This window comes from Mesoplodon mirus (genome assembly GCF_964341445.2).
Source record: "Mesoplodon mirus genome assembly, chromosome: X".
NCBI classification, from domain to species: domain Eukaryota; kingdom Metazoa; phylum Chordata; class Mammalia; order Artiodactyla; family Ziphiidae; genus Mesoplodon; species Mesoplodon mirus.
This window is the reverse complement of record NC_138981.1, coordinates 96778675-96797334: the sequence shown is the minus strand read 5'-3', so window position 1 is coordinate 96797334 and position 18660 is coordinate 96778675.

Sequence of the window (18660 nt, the reverse complement as noted above, 5' to 3'; positions counted from 1 at the left end):
GGATCATACACCATGATCAAGTGGGATTTATCCAAGGGATGCAAGGATTCTTCAACATATGCAAATCAATCAATGTGATACACCAAATTAACAAACTGAAAAATAAAAATCATATGATCACCTCAATAGACGCAGAAAAAGCTACTGACAAAATTAAACACCCATTCATGATAAAAACTCTCCAGAAAGTGGGCATACAAGGAATCTACCTCAACATAATAAAGGCCATATATGACAAACCAACAGCAAACATCATTCTCAATGGTGAAAAACTGAAAGCATTTCCTCTAAGATCAGGAACAAGACAGGATATCCACTCTCACCACTATTATTTAACATAGTTTTGGAAGTCCTAGCCACTAATCAGAGAAGAAAAAGAAATAAAAGGAATCCAAATTAGAAAAGAAGTAAGCTGTCACTGTTTGCAGAGGACGTGATACTATACATAGAGAATCCTAAAGATGCTACCAGAAAACTACTAGAGCTATTCAATGAATTTGGTAAAGTTGCAGGATACAAAATTAATGCACAGAAATCTCTTGCTTTCCTATACACTAATGATGAAAAATCTGAAAGAGAAATTAAGGAAACACTCCCATTTTATCACTGCAACAAAAAGAATAAAAGACCTAGGAATAAAACTACCTAGGGAGACAAAAGACCTGTATGCACAAAACTATAACACACTGATGGAGGAAATTAAAGATGATACAAATAGATGGAGAGATATGCCACATCCTTGGATTGGAAGATTCACTATTGTGAAAATGACTATACTACCCAAAGCAATCTACATATTTAATTCAATCCCTATCAAATACCAATGGCATTTTTTACAGAACAGAACAAAAAATCTTAAAATTTGTATGGAGACACAGAAGACCCCGAATAGCCAAAGCAGTGTTGAGGGAAAAAACAGAGCTGGAGGAATCAGACTCCCTGACTTCAGACTATACTACAAAGCTACAGTAATCAAGACAATATGGTACTGGCACAAAAACAGAAATATAGATCAATGGAACAGGATAGAAAGCCCAGAGATAAACCCACATACCTATGGTCAACTAATCTATGACAAAGTAGGGAAGGATATACAATGGAGAAAAGAGAGTCTCTTCACTAAGTGGTGCTGGGAAAACTGGACAGCTACATGTAAAAGAATGAAATTAGAACACTCCCTAACACCATACACAGAAATAAACTCAAAATGGATTAGAGACCTAAATATAAGAGCAGACACTATAAAACTCTTAGAGGAAAACATAGGAAGAACACTCTTTGACATAAATCACAGTAAGATCTTTTTTCACCCACCTCCTAAAGAAATGGAAATAAATAAAAACAAAACTAAACAAATGGGACCTAATGAAACTTAAAAGCTTTTGCATAACAAAGGAAACTACAAACAAGATGAAAAGACAACCCTCAGAATGGGAGAAAATATTTGCAAACAAATCAATGGACAAAGGATTAATCTTCAAATTATATAAACAGCTCATGCAGCTCAATATTAAAAAGACAAACAATCCAATCCAAAAATGGGCAGAAGACCTAAATAGACATTTCTCCAAAGAAAACATATAGATTGCCAAGAAGCACATGGAAAGCTGCTCAATATCATAATTATTAGAGAAATGCAAATCAAAACTACAATGAGGTATCACCTCACACCAGTCAGAATGGCCATCATCAGAAAATCTACAAACAATAAATGCTGGAGAGGGTGTGGAGAAAAGGGAAGCCTCTTGCACTGTTGGTGGGAATGTAAATTGATACAGCCACTATGGAGAACAGTATGGAGGTTCCTTAAAATACTGAAAATAGAACTACCATACGACCCAGCAATCCCACTACTGGGCATTTATCCTGAGAAAACCATAATTGAAAAACAGTCATGTACTAAAGTGTTCATTGCATCTCTATTTACAATAGCCAGGACATGGAAGCAACCTAAGTGTCCATCGAGAGATGAATGGATAAAGAAGATGTGGCACATATATACAATGCAATATTACTCAGCCATAAAAAGAAACGAAAATGAGTTATTTGTAGTGAGGTGAATGGACCTAGAGTCTGTCATACAGAGTGAAGTAAGTCAGAAGGAGAAAAACAAATACCGTATGCTAACACATATATATGGAATCTAAAAAAAATGGTTATGAAGAACCTAGGGGCAGGATGGGAATAAATACACATACCTACTAGAGAATGGACTTGAGGACGTGGGGAGTGGGAAGGGTAAGCTGGGACGAAGTGAGAGAGTTTCATGGACTTATATATACTACCAAATATAAAATAGATAGCTAGTGGGAAGCAGCCACATAGTACAGATCAGCTCAGTGCTTTGTGACCACCTAGAGTGGTGGGATAGGGAGGGTGCAAGGGAGGGAGACACAAGAGGGAAGAGATATGGCGATATATGTATATGTATAGGTGATTCACTTTGTTATAAAGCAGAAACTAACACACTATTGTAAAGCAATTATACTCCTATAAAGATGTTTTTAAAAAATTGCAGAAGATTAGTCCTGGGGCTGGTTGTAGAGGAGGGCAAGAGAGAAATAGGGAAACGTATTAAGGAGACTATTATAATAGTTCAGTTGAGCGATGATGATTACTAACTAGAGTGGTAATAGGGAAGACAGAAACAGATATATGTGGGATATACTTTTAGAGGTAAAGTTGAGGGCATTTGATGTTGAATTGAATGTGAGTTATGAACGAAAAAGAGAAATCAAGAATGGTTCTTGTGTTTTAGGGTTAGATGTTTGCATGAATTGTAGGACCATTAAGTGAGATGAAAAATACTATGTAATGAACACATATGTTTGACCAGGGCAGAGGAGGGGACTAGGGGACAGAATCAATTGAATAATTTTTTGAGTGTATTATGTTTGCTATACCTATTAGACATCCAAGAGATATCAAGAAGCCAGTTGGAGATGGGTGTCTGAACTACTAGGGAGATATAGCTTTGGGAGTCATCAGCACAGAGACAATATAAAAGCCATAAAACTAAATGAGATTACCTACTTAATGAATATAGATAGAAAAGAGAAGGCATGACACAATTAAATGCTGGGGAACCCTGAATTTTAGAAGACAGAGAAAAAGGGAGCTAAGAAAATAACAGAAAAAGCACTCTGTCAGGTAGGAGAAAAACCAGGAGAGTGTGGTATCATAAAAGTCTGGAGAAAAGAGTGTTTCTGAAAGCAGGGTTTGGTCGCCTGTGTCAAAAGTTTCTGAGGAATAGAGTAAGATAAAGACAGAGAACTGACGGTGGAATTTCAGTCTTTGGCCAATAAATAGAAAGATTTAGGGAGGAGCAAGTCATTACAGTCTTCCCACTCTTTCTGAAATACTGTCACTTGGCTAGTCGCCTACTTTGTAGAGGTATAAGAACAGCCACAGGCCAAAGAAGACCACATAAAAGAACTAGAGAGGAAGTTATCAAGAGAAACCATTGCAAACAAACATCTTCTTGCCAACTGCTGCTTAAAACTGTTGCTGGGAATGAGATCTGGCCCAGTAAAATTTAACAGATCAAGTCTTTGTTTTGGCAGTGGTGGGGGATAAAGGCAAAAACATGACCACAGATGTGCCTAGAGAAAGATGTACTTCCTCTACCACCCCAGGAGAAGACCAAGAGTCAATAAAGAGAGATTCAAAATGTGCAGAGGGAACTGCCAATATTAACCCTGTGAAAAAAACATTTAAATCATTTCAGCAGAAAGATGTGTAGGGAATTTAAAACCACTATCTAAATTTAAAGAAGAAATCCTACAAGCCCCAGTCCCTAATGAATATTGCAACATATAATCATCACACCCTCCTCTGATGCACTGCCTATCTTGCTGGCCCATGTTTAACCAGCTCTTTCTCCATTGACGTGGTTGTTTCACCAGTATATATCTTTTAACACATGGTAGAGATAGGGCTTGTGATCCAAACTGGTGAAATAGACTTATATCACCACTGGACATTCAATACTAGCTAGTTTAAAAATAAATGGTCCTTCTATAACTGTTGATCTAAGTCCCTCATGTTAAAGTTAATGCAGGTCAATTCACTCTTTTCAGTGTGAAGGGGTTTTGTGTGTGAGTGTTTGTGTGTGTGTGTATGCACATACATGTGCATCTATGAATCTAAGCACATGGTATATTTAAGAAATGAGTTATTCAGGATGATCAATTCAGTTGCATTTGCCTCCATTAAAGGACCTAGAATGTGATTTAAACTTTATTTTGTAAAAATATTTTTTGAAAATTATCGTGTTCTTTTTTTTAAGTAAAATACATTTGTATAGTTTCAACATTTTTTTCCTTAAGTATATTAAGAATGTCATTTCATGACCTCTTAGGTCAGACATGGCTTCTTAATGACCTCTTAGGTCATCAAGGACCTCAATTATACAAGGATGTTTTGAGGGAATATAATTTGTATGCCACTTTGCCAAAGGGCCCCTAGAGCCCTGTGCTTTGGGAGTTATGTCCACCTAATTAAATTGTATCCCTCCTCCCGTCATGTCAACTTTCATATTGTACTACTGTAAGTGCATCTGCCTGAGGAAATCCCTCTCCCTCTTAATTAGTAACAATCTTGGAAACCAGGTTCAGGAAGTTGTTAGAACTATGAGAAAAATAAAAGTAAATAAATATCTGCAAGGTTGTAGGATACAAGAGCAATACAGAAAAATCCATCACATTTTTTATACTAACAATGAACACATAGAAACTAAAATTAAAAAGACAATGCCATTTACCATTGCCCCAGTGAAAATGAGATACTAAGGTATACACTTAAAAAAATATGTACATGATATGCATACTAAAATTTACAAAATGTTGATGAAAAATCTAAGAAAACCTACTAAATGGAGAGACATACCATGTTCATGGATTGAAAGACTCAACATAGTAAAGATTTTCCCCACATTAAGTTGGGTTTAAGCAACTCCAATCAAAATCATAGCAAGATTATCTGAGACATAGACAAGGTTATTCTAAAATTTATATGGAAAGGCACAAATCCTAGAATAGCTAAAACAACCTTGACAAAGAAGAATAAAGTGAGAGAAATCATCCTACCTGATATTAAGGCTTACTATATAGCTAAAGTAATCAAGATGGTGTTGTATTGGTGGAGGGATAGACATGTTAATCAATGGACCATAACATAGAAGCCAAAAATACACCCACACAAATATGCCCAAACGATTTTTGACATAGATACAAAAGCAATTCAAGGGAGGAAGAGTAGCCTTTTTAACAAATGGTACTAAAGTACTTGGACACTTGTAGCCATAAAAATGAACCTTGACCGGGCTTCCCTGGTGGCGCAGTGGTTGAGAGTCCGCCTGCCGATGCAGGGGAAACGGGTTCGTGCCCCGGTCTGGGAAGATCCCACATGCCGCGGAGCGGCTGGACCTGTGAGCCATGGCCGCTGGGCCTGTGCGTCCAGAGCCTGTGCTCTGCAACGGAAGAGGCCACAACAGTGAGAGGCCCACATACCGCAAAAAAAAAAAAAAAAAAAAAAAAAGAACCTTGACCTAAACCTCACACCTCATACAGAAGATTTATCAAAATGAATGATGGACTTAAACATGAAACTAAAGCTACTTTTTTAAGAAAAAATAGGAGAAAATTTTTGGGTTCTAAGGATAGGCAAAAATTTCTTGGCCTTGATACTAAAAACATGATCCAGAAAAGGAAAACTGAATAATTAGACTTGTCCAAAATTTAAAACATTTGCTCCATGAAAGACTCTGTTAAGAGAATGAAAAAGGTAAGTTATAGAAAAGGAGAAAATATTTGCAACACATATATCTGACAAAGGGTTAATACCTAGAATGCGTAAAGTACTCTCAAAACTCATTAGAAAAAAAATCCAAGTACAAAATAGGCAAAAAACATGAAGAGATATTTCCATAAAGGGGATATAAGGATGTCAAATAGGCACAGAAAAAGACACAGACATACTTCATTTTAATGCACTTCACAGATGCTGTGATTTTTACAAATCGAAGGTTTGTGGCAACCCTGCATCAAACAAGTCTATAGGCACCATTTTCCAACAGCATTTGCTCATTTTGTGACTCTGTGTCACATTTTGGTAATTCCCAAAATTTATTTCAACCTTTTATTATTATTATTATACTTATTATGCTGATCTGTGATCAGTGATATTTGATGTTACTATTGTAGTTGTTTTGGGATGCCACAAACCACACTCATATAAGTAGGTGAACTTAACTGACAATCGTTGTGTGTGTTCTGACCACTACACTGACAGGCCATTCCCCCATTACTCTCCTTCTTCTCAGGTCTCCCTATTCCTCCCTATAACAATATTAAAATTAGGCTAATTAATAACACTACAGTGGCCTCTAAGTTTTCAAGTGAAAGGAAAAGTCACATCTCTCACCTTAATTCAAAAGCTAGAAATGATTAAGCTTAGTGAGGAAGGCATGTTGAAAGCCGAGATAGCCCAAAGCTAGGCCTCTTGTGCTAGTTAGCTAAGTTGTGGATGCAAAGGAAAAGTTGTTGAAAGATGTTAAAAGTGCTACTCCAGTGAACACATGAATGATAAGAAGTGAAACAGCCTCATTGTTGATATAAAGCTTTAGTGGTCTATATAGATTAAATCTACCACAACATTCCCTTAAGCCAAAGCCCAATCCAGAGCAAGGCCAAATTTTAGGTCCTTTAATGGCCTTAACTCTCTTCAATTCTATGAAGGCTGAGAGAGGTGAGGAAGCTGCAGAAGAAAAGTTCGAACCTAGCAGAGGTTGGTTCATGAGGTTTGAGGAAAGAAGGTGTTTCCATAACATAAAAGTGCAAAGTGAAGCAGCAAGTGCTGATGTAGAAGATACAGCAAGTTATCCAGAAGATCTAGCTAAGAAAATTTATGAAGACAGCTACACTAAACAACAGATTTTTGATGTAGGTGAAACAGTCTAATATTGGAAGAGGATACCATCTAGGACTTTCATAGCTAGAGAGAAGAAGTCAATGCCTGGCTTCAAAGCTTCAAAGGATGGGTTGACTCTCTTGTTAGGGGTTAATGCAGCTGGGGACTTAAACTTGAAAAGCCAATGCTCATTTACCATTCTGAAAATCCTAGGGCCCTTAAAAATATGCTAAATCTACTCTGCCTGTGCTCTATAAATGGAACAACAAAGCCTGGATGAAAGCACATCTGTTTACAACGTAGTTTATCAAATATTTTAAGTCCACTGTTGAGAGATACTGCTCAGAAAAAAAAGATTCCTTTCAAAATATTACTGCTATTGACAATGCACCAGGTTACCCAAGAGCTCTGATGGAAATCTGCAATGAGATTAATGTTGTTTTCCTGCCTGCTAATACAACATCCATACTGCACCCCATGGATCGAGGAGTCATTTCAACTTTCAAGTCTTATTATTTAAGAAAGGCATTTCATAAGGTGATAGCTGCCATAGATAGTGATTCCTCTGATGGATCTGGGCAAAGTAAATTGAAACTTTCTGAAAAGGATTCACCATTCCAGAAGCCATTAAGAACTTTGGTGATTCATGGGAAGAGGGCAAAATATCAACATTAAGAGCTTGGAATAAGTTGATTCCAACCCTCATGGATGACTTTGAGGAGTTCAAGACTTCAGTGGAGGAAGTCACTACAGATGTGGTGGAAATAACAAGAGAACTAGCATTGGAAGGGGAGCCTGAAGATGTGACTGAATATCTGTAATTTTATGATAAAACTTCAATGGATGAGGAGTTCCTTTTTACGGATGAGAAAAGAAAGTGGTTTCTTGAGATGGAATCTACTCCTAGTGAAGACGTTTTGAAGATTGTTGAAATGACAACAAAGGATTTAGAGTATTACATAAACTTAGTTGGTAAAGCAGCAGCAGGGTTTGAGAGGATTGACTATAATTTTGAAAGAAGTTCTATGTGGGTAAAATGCTAATAAATAGTATTGCATACTACAGAGAAATCATTCATGAAAGGAAGAGTCAATCAATGTGGCAAACTTCACTGTTGTCTTATTTTAAGAAATTGCCAGAGCCACCCCAACCTTGAGCAACCACCATCCTGATCAGTCAGCATCCATCAACATAGAGGCAAGACCTTCCACCAGAAAATAGATTATGACTATTGAAGTCTCAGATAATTGTTAGCATTTTTTAGCAATAAAATCTTTTGGGGTATGTACATTGGTTTTTCAGACATAATGCTATTACACACTCAGTAGACTACAGTACAGTGTAAACATAACTTTTATATGCACTGGGAAACCAAAAAATCATGTGACTCACTTTATTTTAATTTTTGCTTTATTGTGGTGGTCTGGAACAGAACCTGCAGTACCTCTGAGATATACATATATTTAGCATCATTTACCATTAGAGAGATGAAACTTAAAACCACAATGATATATTATGACACACCTATAAGAAATGCTAAAATAAAAAATAGAGACAACACCAAATGCTGGAGAGTATGCAGAGGAATAAGATCATATATTGTCATTGGGAATTAAAATGGTACAGCCACGCTGGAAAAAAGTTTGGCAGTTTTTTATAAAACTAAACATGCAACTACCATATGACCCCAGCAGTTGCACATCTAAGCATTTATCCCAGAGAACTAAAATTTCTATGTACACAAAAACATGTACAGAGATATCAATAGCAGTTTTATTCACTTGTCGAAAACTGGATTTAACCCAGAGGTCCTTGAGCAGTAAATGATTAAATGATTAAACAAACCATGTTACATCCATACCATGGAAAACTACTCAACAGTAAAAGGAAAAGACCATTTGTAGAAGCAATGGCTTGGATAAATCTCTAGAAAATTATGCTGAGTGGAAAAAAAAAAGCCAATCACTAAAGTTTAACATACTGCATGATTCCATTTATATAACTTTAAAAATGATAAAGTTACAGAAATGAATAGATTTGTGATTGCCAGGGGTTAAGGTCAGGTTGGGGGGGTTCTGTAGGGAGGTGAGTTTGCTTATAAAGGGCAACACAGAGGACCCCTGTGGTTACTGAACGGTTATGTATCTTGTCTGTGGTGGTGGTCACACAAATCTGCGCACGTGACAACACACATACACAAATACAACCAGTGAAATTGGGGCAATCTGAATAGGATAATAGGTTTGTAACAATATTAATTTCTTGGTGTGATATGCTCCATAGTCATATATAGCTGTCATCACTGGGATAACCTAGGTAGAGCATACTTAGGATATCTCTGTGATATTTCATACAACTGAATGTAGCAAAATTACCTCAAAAAAAATGTTTTAAAAGTCAGTGCAGGGAGACCTTTAAGATGGCGGAGGAGTAAGACATGGAGATTACCTTCCTCCCCACAAATACATCAGAAATACATCTACATGTGGAACAACTCCTACAGAACACCTACTGAATGCTGGCAGAAGACCTCAGACTTCCCAAAAGGCAAGAAACTCCCCACGTACCTGGGTAGGGGAAAAGAAAAAAGAAAAAAACAGAGACAAAAGAATAGGGATGGGACCTGCAACTCTGGGAGGGAGCTGTGAAGGAGGAAAGGTTTCCACACACTAGGAAGCCCCTTAACTGGCAGAGACAGGGGGTGGCGGGGGGAAGGTTCGGTGCCAGGGAGGAGAGTGCAGCAACAGGGGTGCGGAGGGCAAAGCAGAGAGATTCCCGAACAGAGGATCAGTGCCAACCAGCACTCACCAGCTCGAGAGGGTTGAATGCTCACCCGCTGGGACGGGTGGGGGCAGGGAGCTGAGGCTCGGGCTTTGGAGGTCAGATCCCAGAGAGAGGACTGGGGTTGGCGGCGTGAACACAGCCTGAAGGGGGCTAGTGTGCCACAGCTAGCCGGGAGGGAGTCTGGGAAAAAGTCTGGACCTAAATAAGAGGCAAGAGATCATTGTTTCCTGGTGCGTGAGGAGAGGGGATTCAGAGGACTGCCTAAACAAGCTCCAGAGATGGGCGCAAGCCGCGGCTACCAGCGCGGGCACCAGAGACAGGCATGAAATGCTAAAGCTGCTGCTGCAGCCACCAAGAAGCCGATCTGCAAGCACAGGTCACTATCCACACCTCCCCTCCCGGGAGGCTGTGCATCTTGCCACTGCCAGGGTCCCGTGATCCAGGGACAACTTCCCCAGGAGAACACACAGTGTGCCTCAGGCTGTCGCAAGGTCACGCTGGCCTCTGCCACAGCAGGCTCACCTCACATTCTATACCACTCCCTCCCCACGGCCTGAGTGAGCCAGGGCCCCCTATTCACCTGCTCCTTTAACCCCATCCTGTCTGAGCGAACAACAGATGCCCTCTGGTGACCTAAATGCAGAGGCGGGGCCAAATCCAAAGCTGAACCCCAGGAGCTGTGCGAACAAAGAAGAGAAAGGGAAATTTCTCCCAGCAGCTTCAGGAGCAGCGGATTAAATCTCCACAATCAACTTGATATACACTGAGTCTGTGAAATACCTGAATAGATAACGAATCAGGCCAAAATTGAGGTGGTGGATTTTAGTACCAACAGGATACTTGGCGTTTGCTTTCTCCATCTAATTTGTTTCTGGTTTTATGGTTATATTAGTTTAGTATTTAGAGTTTATTATCATTGGTAGATTTGTTTATTGATTTGGTTGGTCTCTTCCTCCTTTTTTTATATATATACATATTTTTTTTCTTTATCTCTTTTTGTGAATGTGTATGTGTATGCTACTTGGTGTGATTCTGTCTCTATAGCTTTAATTTTACCATTTGTTCTAGGGTTCTTTTTTATTTTTAGTTTAGTTTTTAGCACTTGTTATCATTGGTGCATTTGTTTTTTTGGTTTGGTTGCTCTCTTCTTTCTTCCCTTCTTTGCTTTATTCTTTTTATTCTTTTTTAATTTTTAATAATTATTTTTAATTTTTAATAACTGTATTTTATTTTTTTCTTTCCTCCTTTCTTTCTTTCTCCCTTTTCTTATGAGCCATGTTGCTGACACGGTCTTGGTGCTCCGACCGGGTGTCAGGACTGTGCCTCTGAGGTGGGAGAGCCAAGTTCAGCACACTGGTCAACCAGAGACCTCCCGGCTCCACATAATATCAAATGACGAAGGTTTTCAGAGATATCTCCATCTCAACACTAAGACTCAGCTCCATTCAACGACCAGCAAGCTACAGTGCTGGACATCCTATGCCAAAAAACTAGTAAGACAGTAACACAACCCCACCCATTAGCAGAGAGGCTGCCTAAAATCATAATAAGGTCACAGACACCCCAAAACACACCACTGGACGTGGGCCTGCCCACCAGAAACACAATATCCAGACTCATCCACCAGAACACAGGCACAAGTGCCCCCCACCAGGAAGCCTACAGAACATACTGAATCAACTTTAGCCACTGGGGGCAGACACGAAAAACAATGGGAATTACGAACCTGCAGCCTGTGAAAAGGATATCCCCAACACAGTAAGTTAAGCAAAATGAGAAGACAGAGAAACACACAGCAGATGAAGGAACAAGGTAAAATTCTACCAGAGCAAACAAATGAAGAAGAAATAGGCAGTATGCCTGAAAAAGAAATCAGAGTAATGATAGTAAAGATGATCCAAGATCTTCGAAATAGAACTGAGAAAATACAAGAAACATTTAACAAGCACCTAGAGAACAAAAGAGCAAACAAACAATGATGAACAACACAATAAATGAAATTAAAAATTCTCTAGAAGGAATCAATAGTAGAATAACTGAGGCAGAAGAACAGATAAGTGACCTGGAAGACAAAAGAGTAGAAAAAACCACCACAAAGCAGAATAAAGAAAAAATTAAAAAAAAGAATAGAGGACATTCTTAGAGACCTCTGGGACAACATTAAGTGCACCAACATTGGAATTATAGAGGTCGAGAAGAAAAAGAGGAAAAGAAACAGACTGAGAAAATATTTGAAGAGATTATAGTTGAAAACTTCCCTAATATGTGAAAGGAAATATTTAATCAAGTCCAGGAAGTGCAGAGAGTCCCACACAGGATAAATCCAAGGAGAAACAGGCCAAGACACATATTAATCAAGCTATCAAAGGATAATACAAAAAATATATATATATTAAAAGCAGCAAGAGAAAAACAATAAATAACACACATAAGGTTAACATAAGGTTAACAGCTGACCTTTCAGCAGAAACTCTGCAAGCCAGAAGGGAGCAGCAGGACATATTTAAGGTGATGAAAGGAAAAAAACTACAACCAAGATTACTCTACCAAGCAAGGGTCTCATTTAGATTGGATGGAGAAATTAAAATCTTTATATACAAGCAAGAGCTAAGAGAACTCAGAACCACCAAACCAGCTTTACAACAAATGCTAAAGGAACTTCTCTAGGCAGGAAACAAAAGAGAAGAAAAAGAACTACAATAACAAAGCCAAAACAATTAAGAAAACTGGAAATAGGAACTTACATATCAATAATTACCTTAAATGTAAATGGATTGAATGCTCCAACCAAAAGACAGAGACTGGCTGAATGGATACAAAAACAAGACCCATATATATCCTGTCTACAGGGGACCCACTTCAGACCTAGGCACACATACAGACTGAAAGTGAGGGGATGGAAAAAGATATTCCATGCAAATGGAAATCAAAAGAAAGCTGGAGTAGCAATTCCCATATCAGAAAAAATAGACTTTAAAATAAAGACTAGGGCTTCCCTGGTGGCGCAGTGGTTGAGGGTCTGCCTGCCAATGCAGGGGACATGGGTTCGTGCCCCAGTCCGGGAGGATCCCACATGCCGTGGAGTGGATGGGCCCATGAGCCATGGCTGCTGAGCCTGCATGTCCGGAGCCTGTGCTCCACAGTGGGAGAGGCCACAACAGTGAGAGGCCTGTGTACCACAAAAAAAATAAATAAATAAATAATAAAAAATAAAATAAAGACTATTACAAGAGACAAAAAGGACACTACATAATGATCAATGGATCAATCCAAGGAGAAGATATAACAATTGTAAATATTTATGTACCCACCATAGGAGCACCTCAATACATAAGGAAAATGCTAATAGCCATAAAGGGGAAATCGACAGTAACACAATCATAGTAGGGGACATTAATACCCCACTTTCACCAATGGACAGATCATCCAAAATGAAAATAAATAAGAAAACACAAGCTTTAAATAATACATTAAACAAGATGGACTTAACTGATATCTATAGGACATTCCATCCAAAAACAACAGAATACACTTTCTCCTCAAGTGCTCATGGAACATTCTCCAAGATAGATCACATCTTGGGTCACAAATCAAGCCTTGGTAAATTTAAGAAAACTGAAATTGTATCACGCATCTTTTCCAACCACAACACTATGAGACTAGATATCAATTACAGAAAAAAAATCTGTAAAAGATACAAACACATGGAGGCTAAACAATATGCTACTTAATAACCAAGAGATCACTGAAGAAATCAAAGGGGAAATAAAAAAATACCTAGAAACAAATGACAATGAAAACACAACAACCCAAAATCTATGGGATGCAGCAAAAGCAGTTGGAAGAGGGAAGTACAAAGCAATACAATCCTACCTCAAGAAACAACAAACATCTCAAGTAAACAACCTAACCTTACCCCTAAAACAATTAGAGAAAGAAGAACAAAAAAACCCAAAAAGTTAGCAGAAGGAAAGAAATCATAAAGATCATATCAGAAATAAAGGAGAAAGAAATGAAGGAAACAATAGCACAGATCAATAAAACTAAAAGCTGGTTCTTTGAGAACATAAACAAAATTGATAAACCATTAACCAGACTCATCAACAAAAAAAGGGAGAAGACTCATACCAATAGAATTAGAAATGAAAATGGAGAAGTAACAACTGACACTGAAGAAATACAAAGAATCATGAGAGATTACTACAAGCAACTCTATGCCAATAAAATGGACAACCTGGAAGAAATGGACAAATTCTTAGAAAAGCACAACTTTCCTAGACTGAACCAGGAAGAAACAGAAAATATAAATAGACCAATCACAAGCACTGAAATTGAAACTGTGATTAAAAATCTTCCAACAAACAAAGGCCCAGGACCTGATGGCTTCACAGATGAAGTCTATCAAACATTTAGAGAAAAGCTAACACCTACCTTTCGCAAATTCTTCCAAAATATAGCAGAGGGTGGAACACTCCCAAACTCATTCTACGAGGCCACGATCACCCTGATACGAAAACCAGACAGATGTCACAAAGAAAGAAAACTACAGGCCAATATCACTGATGAACATAGATGCAAAAATCCTCAACAAAATACTAGCAAACAGAGTCCAACAGCACGTTAAAAGGATCATACACAATGATCAAGTGGGGTTTATCCCAGGAATGCAAGGATTCTTCAATATACACAAATCAATCAATGTGATACACCGTATTAACAAACTGAAGGAGAAAAACCATATGATCCACTCAATAGATGCAGAAAAATCTTTCGACAAAATTCAACACCCATTTATGATAAAAACACTCCAGGGCCACCCTGGTGGCGCAGTGGTTGAGAGTCCGCCTGCCGATGCAGGGGAAACGGGTTCGTGCCCCGGTCTGGGAGGATCCCATATGCCGCGGAGTGGCAGGGCCCGTGAGCCATGGCCGCTGGGCCTGTGCATCCGGAGCCTGTGCTCCGCAACGGGGGAGGCCACAACAGTGAGAGGCCCGCATACCGCAAAAAGAAAAAAAAAAAAAAAACACTCCAGAATGTAGGCACAGAGAGAACTTACCACAGCATAGTAAAGGCCATATATGACAAACCAACAGGCAACATCTTTTTCAGTGTTGAAAATCTGAAACCATTTCCACTAAGATCAGGAACAAGACAAGGTTGTCCACTCTCATCACTATTATTCAACATAGTTTTAGAAGCTTTAGCCCCGGCAATCAGAGAAGAAAAAGAAATAAGAGGAATCCAAATCGGAAAAGAAGAAGTAAAGCTGCCATTGTTTGCAGATGACATAATACTATACATAGAAAATGCTAAAGATGCTACCAAAAAACTACTAGAGCTAATCAACGAATTTGGTAAAGTAGCAGGATACAAAATTAATGCACAGAAATCTCTTGCATTCCTATAAACTAATGATGAAAAATCTGAAAGAGAAATTAATGAAACACTCCCATTCACCACTGCAACCAAAAGAATAAAATACCTAGGAATAAACCTACCTAAGGAGACAAAAGACCTGTATGAAGAAAATTATGAGACACTGATGAAAGAAATTAAAGATGATACAGAGAGATGGAGAGATATACCATGTTTTTGGATTGGAAGAATCAACATTGTGAAAATGACTATACTACCCAAAGCAATCTACAGATTCAGTGCAATCCTTATTAAACTACCAATGGTATTTTTTAAAGAACTAGAACAAAAAATTTCATAATTTGTATGGAATCACAAAAGACCCCAAATAGCCAAAGCAATCCTGAGAAAGAAAATCGGAGCTGGAGGAATCAGGCTCCTGGACTTCAGACTATGCTACAAAGCTACAGTAATCAAGAGAGTATATGGTACTGGCACAAAAACAGAAATAAAGATCAATGGAACAGCATAGAAAGCCCAGAGATAAATTCATGCACATATAGTCACCTTATTTTTGATAAAGGAGTCAAGAATATACACTGGAGAAAAGACAGCCTCTTCAATAAGTGGTGCTGGGAAAACAGGGCAGCTACATGTAAAAGAATGAAATTAGAACACTCCCTAACACCATACACAAAAATAAACTGAAAATGGGTTAAAGACGTAAATGTAAGGCCAGACACTATCAAACTCTTAGAGGAAAACATAGGCAGAACACTCTATGACAAATCACAGCAAGTTCCTTTTTGACCCACCTCTTAGAGAAAGGGAAATAAAAACAAAAATTAACAAATGGGACCTAATGAAACTTAAAAGCTTTTTCACAGCAAAGGAAACCATAAACAAGATGAAAAGACAACCCTCAGAATTGGAGAAAATATTTGCAGATGAAGAAGTTGACAAAGGATTACTCTCCAAATTTTACAAGCAGCTCATGCAGCTCAATATCAAAAAAACAAAAAACCCAATCCAAAAATAGGCAGAAGACCTAAATAGACATTTCTCCAAAGAAGATATACAGATTGCCAACAAACATATGAAAGGATGCTCAACATCATTAATCATTAGAGAAATGCAAATCAAAACTACAATGAGGTATCACCTCACACCAGTCAGAATGACCATCATCAGAAAATCTACAAACAATAAATGCTGGAGAGGATGTGGAGAAAAGGGAACCCTCTTGCACTGCTGGTGGGAATGTAAATTGATACAGCCACAATGGGGAACAGTATGGAGGTTCCTTAGAAAACTGAAAATAGAACTACCATACAACCTAGCATTCCCACTAGTGGGCGTATACCATCAGAAAACCATAATTCAAAAAGAGTCATGCACCACAATGTTCACTGCAGCTCTATTTACAATAGCCAGGACATGGAAGCAACCTAAATGTCCATCGACAGACAAATGGATAAAGAAGATGTGGCACATATATACAATGGAATATTGCTCAGCCATTAAAAGAAATGAAATTGAGTTATTTGTAGTGAGGTGTATGGACCTAGAGTCTGTCATACAGAGTGAAGTAAGTCAGAAAGAGAAAAACAAATATGTGTGCTAACACATATATATGGAATCTAAAAAAAAAAAATGTTTCTGACGAACCTAGAGGCAGGACAGGAATTAAGATGCAGACGTAGAGAATGGACTTGAGGACACGGGGAGGGGAACGGTAAGCTGAGACCAAGTGAGAGATTGGCATTTATATATATACACTACAAATGTAAAATAGGTAGCTAGTGGGAAGCAGCTGCATAGCACAGGGAGATCAGCTTGGTGCTTTGTGAACACCTAGAGGGGTGGGATAGGGAGAGTCGGAGGGAGACGCAAGAGGGAAGAGATATGGGGATATATGTATACGTATAGCTGATTCACTTTGTTATAAAGCAGAAACTAACTCACCATTGTAAAGCAATTATACTCCAAGAAAGATGTTAAAATAAAAGTCAATGCACATTTTAAAAAGTAAACAGGTAATGCAAAATCCATGTCCTGAAATGAATGCATTTCTCACACAGAAGGCGGCTCTACTGCAGCCTCTTGTTTCAACCTAATTTGATTTTTCAGAGGCTCTTTTCCTCCTTATTGCCTGCATCTCAACTGTGCTCCCAATAGGTTAGGTGATTTTCAGTCTCCTCTCCTTCTATCTGTGTATTACTTGTATTTCTCTGGTCCTTGATGTGTTTCGAGTGCATTATAACCACTGATGAAAGGCACTTACTCTCTTAAAGATGCCTGTGGGATGCAGGTGAGTGGAGAATTCCTTTTGAGGAAACTGGGAGTGCATGCAAATGATTTTTACAACAAAGTAGAGATATTATAATGGTACCACAAGGAGATGGTGAGATGCAAATAATGATAATTGGGACTTCCCTCATGGTGCAGTGATTAAGAATCTGCCTGCCAATACAGGGGACATGGGTTCAATCCCTGTTCTGGGAAGATCCCACAAGCCGTGGAGCAACAAAGCCCATGTGCCACAACTACCAAGCCTGCACTCTAGCGCCCATGAGCCACAACTACTGAGCCCACGTGCCTAGAACCCGTTCTCTGCAACGAGAGAAGCCACTGCAATGAGAAGCCCACGCACCGCAATGAAGAGTAGCTCCTGCTCGCTGCAACTAGAGAAAGCCTGCACACAGCAACAAAGACCCAACACAGCCAAAAATAAATAAATAAAATTCAAAAATAAAAAACCATAATGATAATGGAAGAGATCCTTCTTCATTATGCCTTTCCCTTCTCTTCCTTTGAATACTCTCTCTATTCTATCACTCTTGAGTCTCCATGCTATCCCTGAAAAATGCAAAAGCCTACCTTGAAGTTGGGCAGTTTGTTGAGGGGAAGAGACACCAGGCTTTCAAAGGGAGCATATGTTCCAACCACCAGAACCAATCAGAATGACTGCAGACTCATAAATGATGTTCCCTCCCTAATTTCTGGTTTGCTCCTGTTGGCTTTTGACTCAGGATCACCCCACCAACTTTGGTGCTCAAATTAATCCCACTCAGGTTTGTATGTGGTGGGTAACTGAACCCAATATCTGAGCTTATCTTTCTTTCCAATTCCTAATTCACTAACTGGATTCTCGTGTCTATCTGTTGGCTTCTGCCATTTTTGATCCCTTTGTATCTTGGCACTGGCAGCTCATGCTGGCTTAACTCATTACACAGCAAAATAGTTGAATGCCCAATCCCTGGAGTTAGACTGCCTAAATTTAAATTATTAACTTCCTACTTGCTATCTGGGGGACCTTGAATTGCAAACTGACTCCTCTAGATTTTAGTTTCATCTGTCAAATGGGTATAATAACGTTTCTTACTTCTAGGTTGTGGTGAGGATTCAATGAGTTATGTAAAGCACTAGAATAGTGCCTAGCACATAATAAATGAAATAATGCATGGAAAGTCATTACTTATGTGCTTGCCACTAGGAAATGCTCCATAAATTTTAACTATTACCACTACTACTACTACACTACTCTTCTTATAATTAAGAAAGGAATTTTTTTTTAAATCTGAGGAAAGATAATCTGAAATAGAACTTTTC